At 49.2% G+C, this 16,607-nt stretch overlaps 1 protein-coding gene across 2 annotated transcripts in view; it reads left to right on the top strand.

Moving 5' to 3' along the window:
* The window catches only part of LOC137317454 (NACHT, LRR and PYD domains-containing protein 12-like), a 257,531-nt gene that overhangs the window by 152,246 nt on the left and 88,678 nt on the right, over window positions 1-16,607 (top strand). The window lies entirely within an intron of this gene.

The following is a 16,607-nucleotide window of genomic DNA, read 5'->3' as shown; positions in this document are numbered from 1 at the left end:
CACTGATATGCAGAGGCATCCTCTCTCACAAACACTCACTGATATACAGAGGCATCCTCACTCTCACACTCACTGATATACAGGGGCGTCCTCTCTCTCTCACTGATGAACAGGGGCATCCTCTCTCTCACACACTCACTGATATACAGAGGCATATTCTCTCTCACACACTCACTGATATACAGAGGCATCCTCTCTCACAAACACTCACTGATATACAGAGGCATCCTCACTCTCACACTCACTGATATGCAGGGGCGTCCTCTCTCTCTCACTGATGCACAGGGGCATCCTCTCTCTCACACACTCACTGATATCCAGGGGCATCCTCTCTCTCACACACACTCACTGATATACAGGGGCATCCTCTCTCTCACACACTCACTGATATACGGAGGCATCCTCTCTCACACACCCTCACTGATATACAGGGGCATCCTCTCCCTCTCACACACTCACTGATATAGAGGCATTCTCTCTCACACACTCACTCAGTGATATACAGAAGTATCCTCTCTCACACACTCACTCAGAATCACTCACTGATATACAGAGGCATCCTCTCTCTCACCCTCACTGATATACAGGGGCATCCTCACTCTCACACTCACTGATATCCAGAGGCATCCTCTCTCTCACACACTCACTGATATACGGGGGCATCCTCTCTCTGACCCACACACTCACTGATAGACAGGGGCATCCTCTCTCACACACTCACTGAAATACAGAGGCATCCCCTCTCTCACACACTCACTGAAATACAGAGGCATCCCCTCTCTCACACACTCACTGAAATACAGAGGCATCCTCTCTCTCACACACTCACTGAAATACAGAGGCATCCTATCTCTCACACACTCACTGAAATACAGAGGCATCCCCTCTCTCACACACTCACTGATATACAGAGGCATCCTCTCTCACACACTCACTGATACACAGGGGCATCCTCTCTCTTACACACGAACTGATACACAGGGGCATCCTCTCTCTCACACACTCACTGAAATACAGAGGCATCCTCTCTCTCACACACTCACTGAAATACAGAGGCATCCCCTCTCTCACACACTCACTGAAATACAGGGGCATCCTCTCTCTCACACACTCACTGATATACAGGGGCATCCTCTCTCACACACACACTCACTGATATCCAGGGGCATTCTCTCTCTCACACACTCACTGATATACGGGGGCATCCTCTCTCAACACACTGATATACAGAGGCATCCACACTCTCACACTCACTGATACACAGAGGCATCCTCACTCTCATACTCACTGATGTACAGGGGCATCCTCTCTCTCTCACACTCACTGATACACAGAGGCATCCTCTCTCTCACACACACTGATATACAGAGGCATCTTCTCTCTCACACACTCACTGATATACAGAGGCATCCTCTCTCACAAACACTCACTGATATACAGAGGCATCCTCTCTCTCACACACTCACTGATATACGGAGGCATCCTCTCTCACACACCCTCACTGATATACAGGGGCATCCTCTCCCTCTCACACACTCACTGATATAGAGGCATTCTCTCTCACACACTCACTCAGTGATATACAGAAGTATCCTCTCTCACACACTCACTCAGAATCACTCACTGATATACAGAGGCATCCTCTCACACACTCACTGAAAAACAGGGGCATCCTCTCTCTCACACACTCACTGAGAAACAGAGGCATCCTCTCTCTCACACACTCACTGATATACGGAGGCATCCTCTCTCTCACACACCCTCACTGATATACAGGGGCATCCTCTCCCTCTCACACACTCACTGATATCGAGGCATTCTCTCTCACACACTCACTCAGTGATATACAGAAGTATCCTCTCTCACACACTCACTCAGAATCACTCACTGATATACAGAGGCATCCTCTCACACACTCACTGAAAAACAGGGGCATCCTCTCTCTCACACACTCACTGATATGCAGAGGCATCCTCTCTCACACACTCACTGATAGACAGGGGCATCCGCTCTCTCACACACTCACTGAAATACAGGGGCATCCTCTCTCTCACACACACTCACTGATATGCAGAGGCATCCTCTCTCACACACTCACTCAGAATCACTCACTGATACACAGAGGCATCCTATCTCACACTCACTCACTGATACACAGAGGCATCCTCTCTCTCACCCTCACTGATATACAGGGGCATCCTCACTCTCACACTCACTGATATCCAGAGGCATCCTCTCTCTCACACACTCACTGATATACGGGGGCATCCTCTCTCTGACACACACACTCACTGATAGACAGGGGCATCCTCTCTCACACACTCACTGAAATACAGAGGCATCCCCTCTCTCACACACTCACTGAAATACAGAGGCATCCCCTCTCTCACACACTCACTGAAATACAGAGGCATCCCCTCTCTCACACACTCACTGAAATACAGAGGCATCCTCTCTCTCACACACTCACTGAAATACAGAGGCATCCTATCTCTCACACACTCACTGAAGTACAGAGGCATCCCCTCTCTCACACACTCACTGATACACAGAGGCATCCTCTCTCACACACTCACTGATACACAGGGGCATCCTCTCTCTCACACACTAACTGATACACAGGGGCATCCTCTCTCTCACACACTCACTGAAATACAGAGGCATCCTCTCTCTCACACACTCAGTGAAATACAGAGGCATCCCCTCTCTCACACACTCACTGAAATACAGGGGCATCCTCTCTCTCACACTCTCACTGATATACAGGGGCATCCTCTCTCTCACACACACTCACTGATATACAGGGGCATCCTCTCTCACACACACACTCACTGATATACAGGGGCATCCCCTCTCACACACTCACTGAAATACAGGGGCATCCTCTCTCTCACACACTCACTGAAATACAGAGGCATCCTCTCTCACACACTCACTGAAATACAGAGGCATCCCCTCTCTCACACACTCACTGAAATACAGAGGCATCCCCTCTCTCACACACTCACTGAAATACAGAGGCATCCTCTCTCTCACACACTCACTGAAATACAGAGGCATCCTATCTCTCACACACTCACTGAAGTACAGAGGCATCCCCTCTCTCACACACTCACTGATATACAGAGGCATCCTCTCTCACACACTCACTGATGCACAGGGGCATCCTCTCTCTCACACACTCACTGAAATACAGGGGCATCCTCTCTCTCACACACTCACTGAAATACAGAGGCATCCTCTCTCTCTCACACGAACTGATCTTCAGGGGCATCCTCTCTCTCACACACTCACTGAAATACAGGGGCATCCTCTCTCTCACACACTCACTGAAATACAGAGGCATCCTCTCTCACACACGAACTGATATACAGGGGCATCCTCTCTCTCACACACTCACTGATATACAGAGGCATCCTCTCTCTCACACACACTCACTGATATACAGAGGCATCCTCTCTCTCACACACTCTCACAAACACAGAGGCATTCTCTCTCACACACTCACTGATATACAGAGGCATCCTCTCTCTCTCACACACTCACTGATATACAGAGGCATCCTCTCTCTCTCTCACACACTTGCTGATATACAGAGGCATCCTCTCTCTCCCTCACACACACTCACAGAAACAGAGGCATTCTCTCTCACACACTCATTGATATACAGAGGCATCCTCTCTCTCACACACTCACTGATATCCAGAGGCATCCTCTCTCTCACACTCACTGATGCACAGGGGCGTCCTCACTCTCACACTCACTGATGTACAGGGGCGTCCTCTCTCTCACACACACTCACTGAGAGACAGGGGCATCCTCTCTCTCACACACTCACTGATATACAGGGGCATCCTCTCTCTCACGCACTCACTGATTTACGGGGGCATCCTCTCTCACACACACTGATACACAGAGGCATCCTCACTCTCACACTCACTGATATACAGAGGCATCCTCACTCTCACACTCACTGATGTGCAGGGGCATCCTCTCTCTCACACACACTCACTGATATGGAGGCATTCTCTCTCACACACTCACTCAGTGATATACAGAAGTATCCTCTCTCACACACTCACTCAGAATCACTCACTGATAAACAGAGGCATCCTCTCACACACTCACTGAAAAAAAGGGGCATCCTATCTCTCACACACTCACTGATATGCAGAGGCATCCTCTCTCTCACACACTCACTGACATACAGAGGCATCCTCTCTCTCACACACTCACTGAAATACAGAGGCATCCTCTCTCTCACACTCTCACTGAAATACAGAGGCATTCTCTCACACACTGACTGAAATACAGAGGCATCCTCTCTCTCACACACTCACTGATAGACAGAGGCATCCTCTCTCTCACACACACTGATATGCAGGGGCATCCTCTCTCTCTCACACACTCACTGAAATACAGAGGCATGCTCTCTCTCACACACTCACTGATATACAAAGGCATCCTCTCTCACACACACTCACTGATATACAGAGGCATCCTCTCTCACACACTCACTGATATACAGGGGCATCCTCTCTCTCACACACTCACTGAAATACAGGGGCATCCTCTCTCTCACACACTCACTGAAATACAGAGGCATCCTCTCTCTCACACACTCACTGAAATACAGAGGCATCCCCTCTCTCACACACTCACTGAAATACAGAGGCATCCTCTCTCTCACACACTCACTGAAATACAGAGGCATCCTCTCTCACACACTCACTGAAATACAGAGGCATCCCCTCTCTCACACACTCACTGAAATACAGAGGCATCCCCTCTCTCACACACTCACTGAAATACAGAGGCATCCTCTCTCACACACTCACTGAAATACAGAGGCATCCTCTCTCACACACACTCACTGATATGCAGAGGCATCCCCTCTCTCACACACTCACTGATATACAGAGGCATCCTCTCTCACACACTCACTGATATCCAGGGGCATCCTCTCTCTCACACACTCACTGATACACAGAGGCATCCTCTCTCACACACTCACTGATATGCAGAGGCATCCTCTCTCTCACACACTCACTGAAATACAGAGGCATCCCCTCTCTCACACACTCACTGAAATACAGGGGCATCCTCTCTCTCACACACTCACTGATATACAGGGGCATCCTCTCTCTCACACACACTCACTGATATACAGGGGCATCCTCTCTCACACACACACTCACTGATATCCAGGGGCATTCTCTCTCTCACACACTCACTGATATACGGGGGCATCCTCTCTCAACACACTGATATACAGAGGCATCCACACTCTCACACTCACTGATACACAGAGGCATCCTCACTCTCATACTCACTGATGTACAGGGGCATCCTCTCTCTCTCACACTCACTGATACACAGAGGCATCCTCTCTCTCACACACACTGATATACGGAGGCATCTTCTCTCTCACACACTCACTGATATACAGAGGCATCCTCTCTCACAAACACTCACTGATATACAGAGGCATCCTCTCTCTCACACACTCACTGATATACGGAGGCATCCTCTCTCACACACCCTCACTGATATACAGGGGCATCCTCTCCCTCTCACACACTCACTGATATAGAGGCATTCTCTCTCACACACTCACTCAGTGATATACAGAAGTATCCTCTCTCACACACTCACTCAGAATCACTCACTGATATACAGAGGCATCCTCTCACACACTCACTGAAAAACAGGGGCATCCTCTCTCTCACACACTTACTGAGAAACAGAGGCATCCTCTCTCTCACACACTCACTGATATACGGAGGCATCCTCTCTCTCACACACCCTCACTGATATACAGGGGCATCCTCTCCCTCTCACACACTCACTGATATCGAGGCATTCTCTCTCACACACTCACTCAGTGATATACAGAAGTATCCTCTCTCACACACTCACTCAGAATCACTCACTGATATACAGAGGCATCCTCTCACACACTCACTGAAAAACAGGGGCATCCTCTCTCTCACACACTCACTGATATGCAGAGGCATCCTCTCTCTCTCACTCGAACTGATATACAGGGGCATCCTCTCTCTCACACACTCACTGAAATACAGAGGCATCCTCTCTCACACACTCACTGATATACAGGGGCATCCTCTCTCTCAAACACTCACTGAAATACAGGGGCATCCTCTCTCTCACACACTCACTGAAATACAGAGGCATCCTCTCTCTCATACGAACTGATACAGAGGGGCATCCTCTCTCTCAAACACTCACTGAAATACAGAGGCATCCTCTCTCTCACACACTCACTGAAATACAGAGGCATCCTCTCTCTCACACACTCACTGAAATAGAGAGGCATCCCCTCTCTCACACACTCACTGAAATACAGGGGCATCCTCTCTCTCACACACTCACTGATACACAGAGGCATCCTCTCTCACACACTCACTGATATGCAGAGGCATCCTCTCTCACACACACTCACTGATATGCAGAGGCATCCTCTCTCACACACACTGATATACAGAGGCATCCTTTCACTCACTCACTGATATCCAGGGGCATCCTCTCTCTCACACACTCACTGATATGCAGAGGCATCCTCTCTCACACACACTCACTGATGTGCAGAGGCATCCTCTCTCACACACTCTGATATACAGAGGCATCCTCTCTCTCACACGAACTGAAAAACAGGGGCATCCTCTCTCTCACACACTCACTGAAATACAGGGGCATCCACTCTCTCACACACTCACTGATATACAGAGGCATCCTCTCTCTCACACATGAACTGATATACAGGGGCATCCTCTCTCTCACACACTCACTGATATACAGAGGCATCCTCTCTCTCACACACTCACTGAAATACAGAGGCATCCTCTCCCTCACACACTCACTGAAATACAGAGGCATCTCCTCTCTCACACACTCAGTGAAATACAGGGGCATCCTCTCTCTCACACACTCACTGATATACAGGGGCATCCTCTCTCTCACACACACTCACTGATATACAGTGGCATCCTCTCTCACACACACACTCACTGATATACAGGGGCATCCCCTCTCACACACTCACTGAAATACAGGGGCATCCTCCCTCTCACACACTCACTGAAATACAGAGGCATCCTCTCTCTCACACACTCACTGATATACAGGGGCATCCTCTCTCTCACACTTACTGAAATACAGAGGCATCCTCTCTCTCACACGAACTGATATACAGGGGCATCCTCTCTCTCCAACGCTCACTGAAATACAGGGGCATCCTCTCTCTCACACACTCACTGAAATACAGAGGCATCCTCTCTCATACGAACTGATACAGAGGGGCATCCTCTCTCTCAAACACTCACTGAAACACAGAGGCATCCTCTCTCTCACACACGAACTGATATACAGGGGCATCCTCTCTCACACACTCACTCACTGATACACTGAGGCATCCTCTCTCACTCACACACTCACTCACTGATATACAGAGGCATCCTCTCTCTCACTCACACACTCACTGAGATCAGAGGCATCCTCTCTCACACTCACTGATATACAGGGGCATCCTCTCTCTCACACACTCACTGATATACAGAGGCATCCTCTATCTCACACACTCACTGATATACAGAGGCATCCTCTCTCACACACTCACTGATATACAGAGGCATCCTCTCTCTCACACACTCACTGAGATCAGAGGCATCCTCTCACACACTCACTCACTGATATACAGGGGCATCCTCTCTCTCACTCACACACTCACTGAGATCAGAGGCATCCTCTCTCACACTCACTGATATACAGGGGCATCCTCTCTCTCACACACTCACTGATATACAGAGGCATCCTCTATCTCACACACTCACTGATATACAGAGGCATCCTCTCTCACACACTCACTGATATACAGAGGCATCCTCTCTCTCACACACTCACTGAGATCAGAGGCATCCTCTCACACACTCACTCACTGATATACAGGGGCATCCTCTCTCTCACACACTCACTCACTGATATACAGAGGCATCCTCTCTCTCACACACTCACTGATATACAGAGGCATCCTCTCTCACACACACTCACTGATATACAGAGGCATCCTCTCTCACTCACACACTGACTGAGATCAGAGGCATCCTCTCACACACACTCACTCACTGATATACAGGGGCATCCTCTCTCACTCACACACTCACTCACTGATATGCAGAGGCATCCTCTCTCTCACACACTCACTGATATACAGGGGCATCCTCTCTCTCACACACACTCACTGATATACAGGGGCATCCTCTCTCTCACACACTCACTGATATACGGGGGCATCCTCTCTCTCACACACTGATGTACAGAGGCATCCTCACGCTCACACTCACTGATACACAGAGGCATCCTCACGCTCACACTCACTGATATACAGAGGCATCCTCACTCTCACACTCACTGATATACAGGGGCGTCCTCTCTCTCTCACTGATGAACAGGGGCATCCTCTCTCTCACACACTCACTGATATACAGAGGCATATTCTCTCTCACACACTCACTGATATACAGAGGCATCCTCTCTCACAAACACTCACTGATATACAGAGGCATCCTCACTCTCACACTCACTGATATGCAGGGGCGTCCTCTCTCTCTCACTGATGCACAGGGGCATCCTCTCTCTCACACACTCACTGATATCCAGGGGCATCCTCTCTCTCACACACACTCACTGATATACAGGGGCATCCTCTCTCTCACACACTCACTGATATACGGAGGCATCCTCTCTCACACACCCTCACTGATATACAGGGGCATCCTCTCCCTCTCACACACTCACTGATATAGAGGCATTCTCTCTCACACACTCACTCAGTGATATACAGAAGTATCCTCTCTCACACACTCACTCAGAATCACTCACTGATATACAGAGGCATCCTCTCTCTCACCCTCACTGATATACAGGGGCATCCTCACTCTCACACTCACTGATATCCAGAGGCATCCTCTCTCTCACACACTCACTGATATACGGGGGCATCCTCTCTCTGACCCACACACTCACTGATAGACAGGGGCATCCTCTCTCACACACTCACTGAAATACAGAGGCATCCCCTCTCTCACACACTCACTGAAATACAGAGGCATCCCCTCTCTCACACACTCACTGAAATACAGAGGCATCCTCTCTCTCACACACTCACTGAAATACAGAGGCATCCTATCTCTCACACACTCACTGAAATACAGAGGCATCCCCTCTCTCACACACTCACTGATATACAGAGGCATCCTCTCTCACACACTCACTGATACACAGGGGCATCCTCTCTCTTACACACGAACTGATACACAGGGGCATCCTCTCTCTCACACACTCACTGAAATACAGAGGCATCCCCTCTCTCACACACTCACTGAAATACAGGGGCATCCTCTCTCTCACACACTCACTGATATACAGGGGCATCCTCTCTCACACACACACTCACTGATATCCAGGGGCATTCTCTCTCTCACACACTCACTGATATACGGGGGCATCCTCTCTCAACACACTGATATACAGAGGCATCCACACTCTCACACTCACTGATACACAGAGGCATCCTCACTCTCATACTCACTGATGTACAGGGGCATCCTCTCTCTCTCACACTCACTGATACACAGAGGCATCCTCTCTCTCACACACACTGATATACAGAGGCATCTTCTCTCTCACACACTCACTGATATACAGAGGCATCCTCTCTCACAAACACTCACTGATATACAGAGGCATCCTCTCTCTCACACACTCACTGATATACGGAGGCATCCTCTCTCACACACCCTCACTGATATACAGGGGCATCCTCTCCCTCTCACACACTCACTGATATAGAGGCATTCTCTCTCACACACTCACTCAGTGATATACAGAAGTATCCTCTCTCACACACTCACTCAGAATCACTCACTGATATACAGAGGCATCCTCTCACACACTCACTGAAAAACAGGGGCATCCTCTCTCTCACACACTCACTGAGAAACAGAGGCATCCTCTCTCTCACACACTCACTGATATACGGAGGCATCCTCTCTCTCACACACCCTCACTGATATACAGGGGCATCCTCTCCCTCTCACACACTCACTGATATCGAGGCATTCTCTCTCACACACTCACTCAGTGATATACAGAAGTATCCTCTCTCACACACTCACTCAGAATCACTCACTGATATACAGAGGCATCCTCTCACACACTCACTGAAAAACAGGGGCATCCTCTCTCTCACACACTCACTGATATGCAGAGGCATCCTCTCTCACACACTCACTCAGAATCACTCACTGATGCACAGAGGCATCCTCTCTCTCACACACTCACTGATATACAGAGGCATCCTCTCTCACACACTCACTGATAGACAGGGGCATCCGCTCTCTCACACACTCACTGAAATACAGGGGCATCCTCTCTCTCACACACACTCACTGATATGCAGAGGCATCCTCTCTCACACACTCACTCAGAATCACTCACTGATACACAGAGGCATCCTATCTCACACTCACTCACTGATACACAGAGGCATCCTCTCTCTCACCCTCACTGATATACAGGGGCATCCTCACTCTCACACTCACTGATATCCAGAGGCATCCTCTCTCTCACACACTCACTGATATACGGGGGCATCCTCTCTCTGACACACACACTCACTGATAGACAGGGGCATCCTCTCTCACACACTCACTGAAATACAGAGGCATCCCCTCTCTCACACACTCACTGAAATACAGAGGCATCCCCTCTCTCACACACTCACTGAAATACAGAGGCATCCCCTCTCTCACACACTCACTGAAATACAGAGGCATCCTCTCTCTCACACACTCACTGAAATACAGAGGCATCCTATCTCTCACACACTCACTGAAGTACAGAGGCATCCCCTCTCTCACACACTCACTGATACACAGAGGCATCCTCTCTCACACACTCACTGATACACAGGGGCATCCTCTCTCTCACACACTAACTGATACACAGGGGCATCCTCTCTCTCACACACTCACTGAAATACAGAGGCATCCTCTCTCTCACACACTCAGTGAAATACAGAGGCATCCCCTCTCTCACACACTCACTGAAATACAGGGGCATCCTCTCTCTCACACTCTCACTGATATACAGGGGCATCCTCTCTCTCACACACACTCACTGATATACAGGGGCATCCTCTCTCACACACACACTCACTGATATACAGGGGCATCCCCTCTCACACACTCACTGAAATACAGGGGCATCCTCTCTCTCACACACTCACTGAAATACAGAGGCATCCTCTCTCACACACTCACTGAAATACAGAGGCATCCCCTCTCTCACACACTCACTGAAATACAGAGGCATCCCCTCTCTCACACACTCACTGAAATACAGAGGCATCCTCTCTCTCACACACTCACTGAAATACAGAGGCATCCTATCTCTCACACACTCACTGAAGTACAGAGGCATCCCCTCTCTCACACACTCACTGATATACAGAGGCATCCTCTCTCACACACTCACTGATACACAGGGGCATCCTCTCTCTCACACACTCACTGAAATACAGGGGCATCCTCTCTCTCACACACTCACTGAAATACAGAGGCATCCTCTCTCTCTCACACGAACTGATCTTCAGGGGCATCCTCTCTCTCACACACTCACTGAAATACAGGGGCATCCTCTCTCTCACACACTCACTGAAATACAGAGGCATCCTCTCTCACACACGAACTGATATACAGGGGCATCCTCTCTCTCACACACTCACTGATATACAGAGGCATCCTCTCTCTCACACGCACTCACTGATATACAGAGGCATCCTCTCTCTCACACACTCTCACAAACACAGAGGCATTCTCTCTCACACACTCACTGATATACAGAGGCATCCTCTCTCTCTCACACACTCACTGATATACAGAGGCATCCTCTCTCTCTCTCACACACTTGCTGATATACAGAGGCATCCTCTCTCTCCCTCACACACACTCACAGAAACAGAGGCATCCTCTCTCACACACTCACTGATATCCAGAGGCATCCTCTCTCTCACACTCACTGATGCACAGGGGCGTCCTCACTCTCACACTCACTGATGTACAGGGGCGTCCTCTCTCTCACACACACTCACTGAGAGACAGGGGCATCCTCTCTCTCACACACTCACTGATATACAGGGGCATCCTCTCTCTCACACTCACTGATGTGCAGGGGCATCCTCTCTCTCACACACACTCACTGATATGGAGGCATTCTCTCTCACACACTCACTCAGTGATATACAGAAGTATCCTCTCTCACACACTCACTCAGAATCACTCACTGATAAACAGAGGCATCCTCTCACACACTCACTGAAAAAAAGGGGCATCCTATCTCTCACACACTCACTGATATGCAGAGGCATCCTCTCTCTCACACACTCACTGACATACAGAGGCATCCTCTCTCTCACACACTCACTGAAATACAGAGGCATCCTCTCTCTCACACTCTCACTGAAATACAGAGGCATTCTCTCACACACTGACTGAAATACAGAGGCATCCTCTCTCTCACACACTCACTGATATACAGAGGCATCCTCTCTCTCACACACACTGATATGCAGGGGCATCCTCTCTCTCTCACACACTCACTGAAATACAGAGGCATGCTCTCTCTCACACACTCACTGATATACAAAGGCATCCTCTCTCACACACACTCACTGATATACAGAGGCATCCTCTCTCACACACTCACTGATATACAGGGGCATCCTCTCTCTCACACACTCACTGAAATACAGGGGCATCCTCTCTCTCACACACTCACTGAAATACAGAGGCATCCTCTCTCTCACACACTCACTGAAATACAGAGGCATCCCCTCTCTCACACACTCACTGAAATACAGGGGCATCTTCTCTCTCACACACTCACTGAAATACAGGGGCATCCTCTCTCTCACACACTCACTGAAATACAGGGGCATCCCCTCTCACACACTCACTGAAATACAGGGGCATCCTCTCTCTCACACACTCACTGAAATACAGAGGCATCCTCTCTCTCTCACACGAACTGATATACAGGGGCATCCTCTCTCTCACACACTCACTGAAATACAGGGGCATCCTCTCTCTCACACACTCACTGAAATACAGAGGCATCCTCTCTCACACACGAACTGATATACAGGGGCATCCTCTCTCTCACACGCACTCACTGATATACAGAGGCATCCTCTCTCTCACACACTCTCACAGACACAGAGGCATTCTCTCTCACACACTCACTGATATACAGAGGCATCCTCTCTCTCTCACACACTCACTGATATACAGAGGCATCCTCTCTCTCTCTCACACACTTGCTGATATACAGAGGCATCCTCTCTCTCCCTCACACACACTCACAGAAACAGAGGCATTCTCTCTCACACACTCATTGATATACAGAGGCATCCTCTCTCTCACACACTCACTGATATTCAGAGGCATCCTCGCTCTGTCACACACACTCTGATATCCAGAGGCATCCTCTCTCTCACACTCACTGATGCACAGGGGCGTCCTCACTCTCACACTCACTGATGTACAGGGGCGTCCTCTCTCACACACACTCACTGAGAGACAGGGGCATCCTCTCTCTCACACACTCACTGATATACAGGGGCATCCTCTCTCTCACACACTCACTGATTTACGGGGGCATCCTCTCTCACACACACTGATACACAGAGGCATCCTCACTCTCACACTCACTGATGTACAGGGGCATCCTCTCTCTCACACACACTCACTGATATGGAGGCATTCTCTCTCACACACTCACTCAGTGATATACAGAAGTATCCTCTCTCACACACTCACTCAGAATCACTCACTGATAAACAGAGGCATCCTCTCACACACTCACTGAAAAAAAGGGGCATCCTATCTCTCACACACTCACTGATATGCAGAGGCATCCTCTCTCTCACACACTCACTGACATACAGGGGCATCCTCTCTCTCACACACTCACTGAAATACAGAGGCATCCTCTCTCTCACACTCTCACTGAAATACAGAGGCATTCTCTCACACACTTACTGAAATACAGAGGCATCCTCTCTCTCACACACTCACTGATATACAGAGGCATCCTCTCTCTCACACACACTGATATGCAGGGGCATCCTCTCTCTCACACACTCACTGAAATACAGAGGCATGCTCTCTCTCACACACTCACTGATATACAAAGGCATCCTCTCTCACACACACTCACTGATATACAGAGGCATCCTCTCTCACACACTCACTGATATACAGTGGCATCCTCTCTCTCACACACTCACCGATATCCAGGGGCATCCTATCTCACACTCACTGAAATACAGGGGCATCCTCTCTCTCTCACACTCACTGAAATACAGGGGCATCCTCTCTCTCACACACACACACTCATTGATATACAGAGGCATCCTCTCTCACACACACTCACTGATACACAGGGGCATCCTCTCTCTCACACACTCACTGATATGCAGGGGCATCCTCTCTCACACACTCACTGAAATACAGAGGCATCCTCTCTCTCACACACTCATTGATATACAGAGGCATCCTCTCTCACACACACTCACTGATACAGAGGGGCATCCTCTCTCTCACACACTCACTGAAATACAGGGGCATCCTCTCTCTCACACACTCACTGAAATACAGAGGCATCCTCTCTCTCACACACGAACTGATATACAGGGGCATCCTTTCTCTCACACACTCACTGATATACAGAGGCATCCTCTCTCTCACACGCACTCACTGATAAACAGAGGCATCCTCTCTCTCTCACACACTCTCACATATACGGAGGCATTCTCTCTCACACACTCACTGATATACAGAGGCATCCTCTCTCTCTCTCTCACACACTCACTGATATACAGAGGCATCCTCTCTCTCTCTCACACACTCGCTGATATACAGAGGCATCCTCTCTCTCCCTCACACACACTCACAGAAACAGAGGCATTCTCTCTCACACACTCACTGATACACAGAGGCATCCTCTCTCTCTCACACACTCACTGATATTCAGAGGCATCCTCGCTCTCTCACACACACTCTGATATACAGAGGCATCCTCTCTCTCACACTCACTGATGCACGGGAGCGTCCTCTCTCTCACACACACTCACTGAGAGACAGGGGCATCCTCTCTCTCACACACTCACTGATATACAGAGGCATCCTCTCTCTCACACGCACTCACTGATATACAGAGGCATCCTCTCTCTCACACACTCTCACAAACACAGAGGCATTCTCTCTCACACACTCACTGATATACAGAGGCATCCTCTCTCTCTCACACACTCACTGATATACAGAGGCATCCTCTCTCTCTCTCACACACTTGCTGATATACAGAGGCATCCTCTCTCTCCCTCACACACACTCACAGAAACAGAGGCATCCTCTCTCACACACTCACTGATATCCAGAGGCATCCTCTCTCTCACACTCACTGATGCACAGGGGCGTCCTCACTCTCACACTCACTGATGTACAGGGGCGTCCTCTCTCTCACACACACTCACTGAGAGACAGGGGCATCCTCTCTCTCACACACTCACTGATATACAGGGGCATCCTCTCTCTCACACTCACTGATGTGCAGGGGCATCCTCTCTCTCACACACACTCACTGATATGGAGGCATTCTCTCTCACACACTCACTCAGTGATATACAGAAGTATCCTCTCTCACACACTCACTCAGAATCACTCACTGATAAACAGAGGCATCCTCTCACACACTCACTGAAAAAAAGGGGCATCCTATCTCTCACACACTCACTGATATGCAGAGGCATCCTCTCTCTCACACACTCACTGACATACAGAGGCATCCTCTCTCTCACACACTCACTGAAATACAGAGGCATCCTCTCTCTCACACTCTCACTGAAATACAGAGGCATTCTCTCACACACTGACTGAAATACAGAGGCATCCTCTCTCTCACACACTCACTGATATACAGAGGCATCCTCTCTCTCACACACACTGATATGCAGGGGCATCCTCTCTCTCTCACACACTCACTGAAATACAGAGGCATGCTCTCTCTCACACACTCACTGATATACAAAGGCATCCTCTCTCACACACACTCACTGATATACAGAGGCATCCTCTCTCACACACTCACTGATATACAGGGGCATCCTCTCTCTCACACACTCACTGAAATACAGGGGCATCCTCTCTCTCACACACTCACTGAAATACAGAGGCATCCTCTCTCTCACACACTCACTGAAATACAGAGGCATCCCCTCTCTCACACACTCACTGAAATACAGGGGCATCTTCTCTCTCACACACTCACTGAAATACAGGGGCATCCTCTCTCTCACACACTCACTGAAATACAGGGGCATCCCCTCTCACACACTCACTGAAATACAGGGGCATCCTCTCTCTCACACACTCACTGAAATACAGAGGCATCCTCTCTCTCTCACACGAACTGATATACAGGGGCATCCTCTCTCTCACACACTCACTGAAATACAGGGGCATCCTCTC

Source organism: Heptranchias perlo, unplaced genomic scaffold (genome assembly GCF_035084215.1).
Source record: "Heptranchias perlo isolate sHepPer1 unplaced genomic scaffold, sHepPer1.hap1 HAP1_SCAFFOLD_62, whole genome shotgun sequence".
Classification (NCBI taxonomy): Eukaryota; Metazoa; Chordata; class Chondrichthyes; order Hexanchiformes; family Hexanchidae; genus Heptranchias; species Heptranchias perlo.
This window is presented reverse-complemented; position numbering and strand designations above follow the sequence as displayed.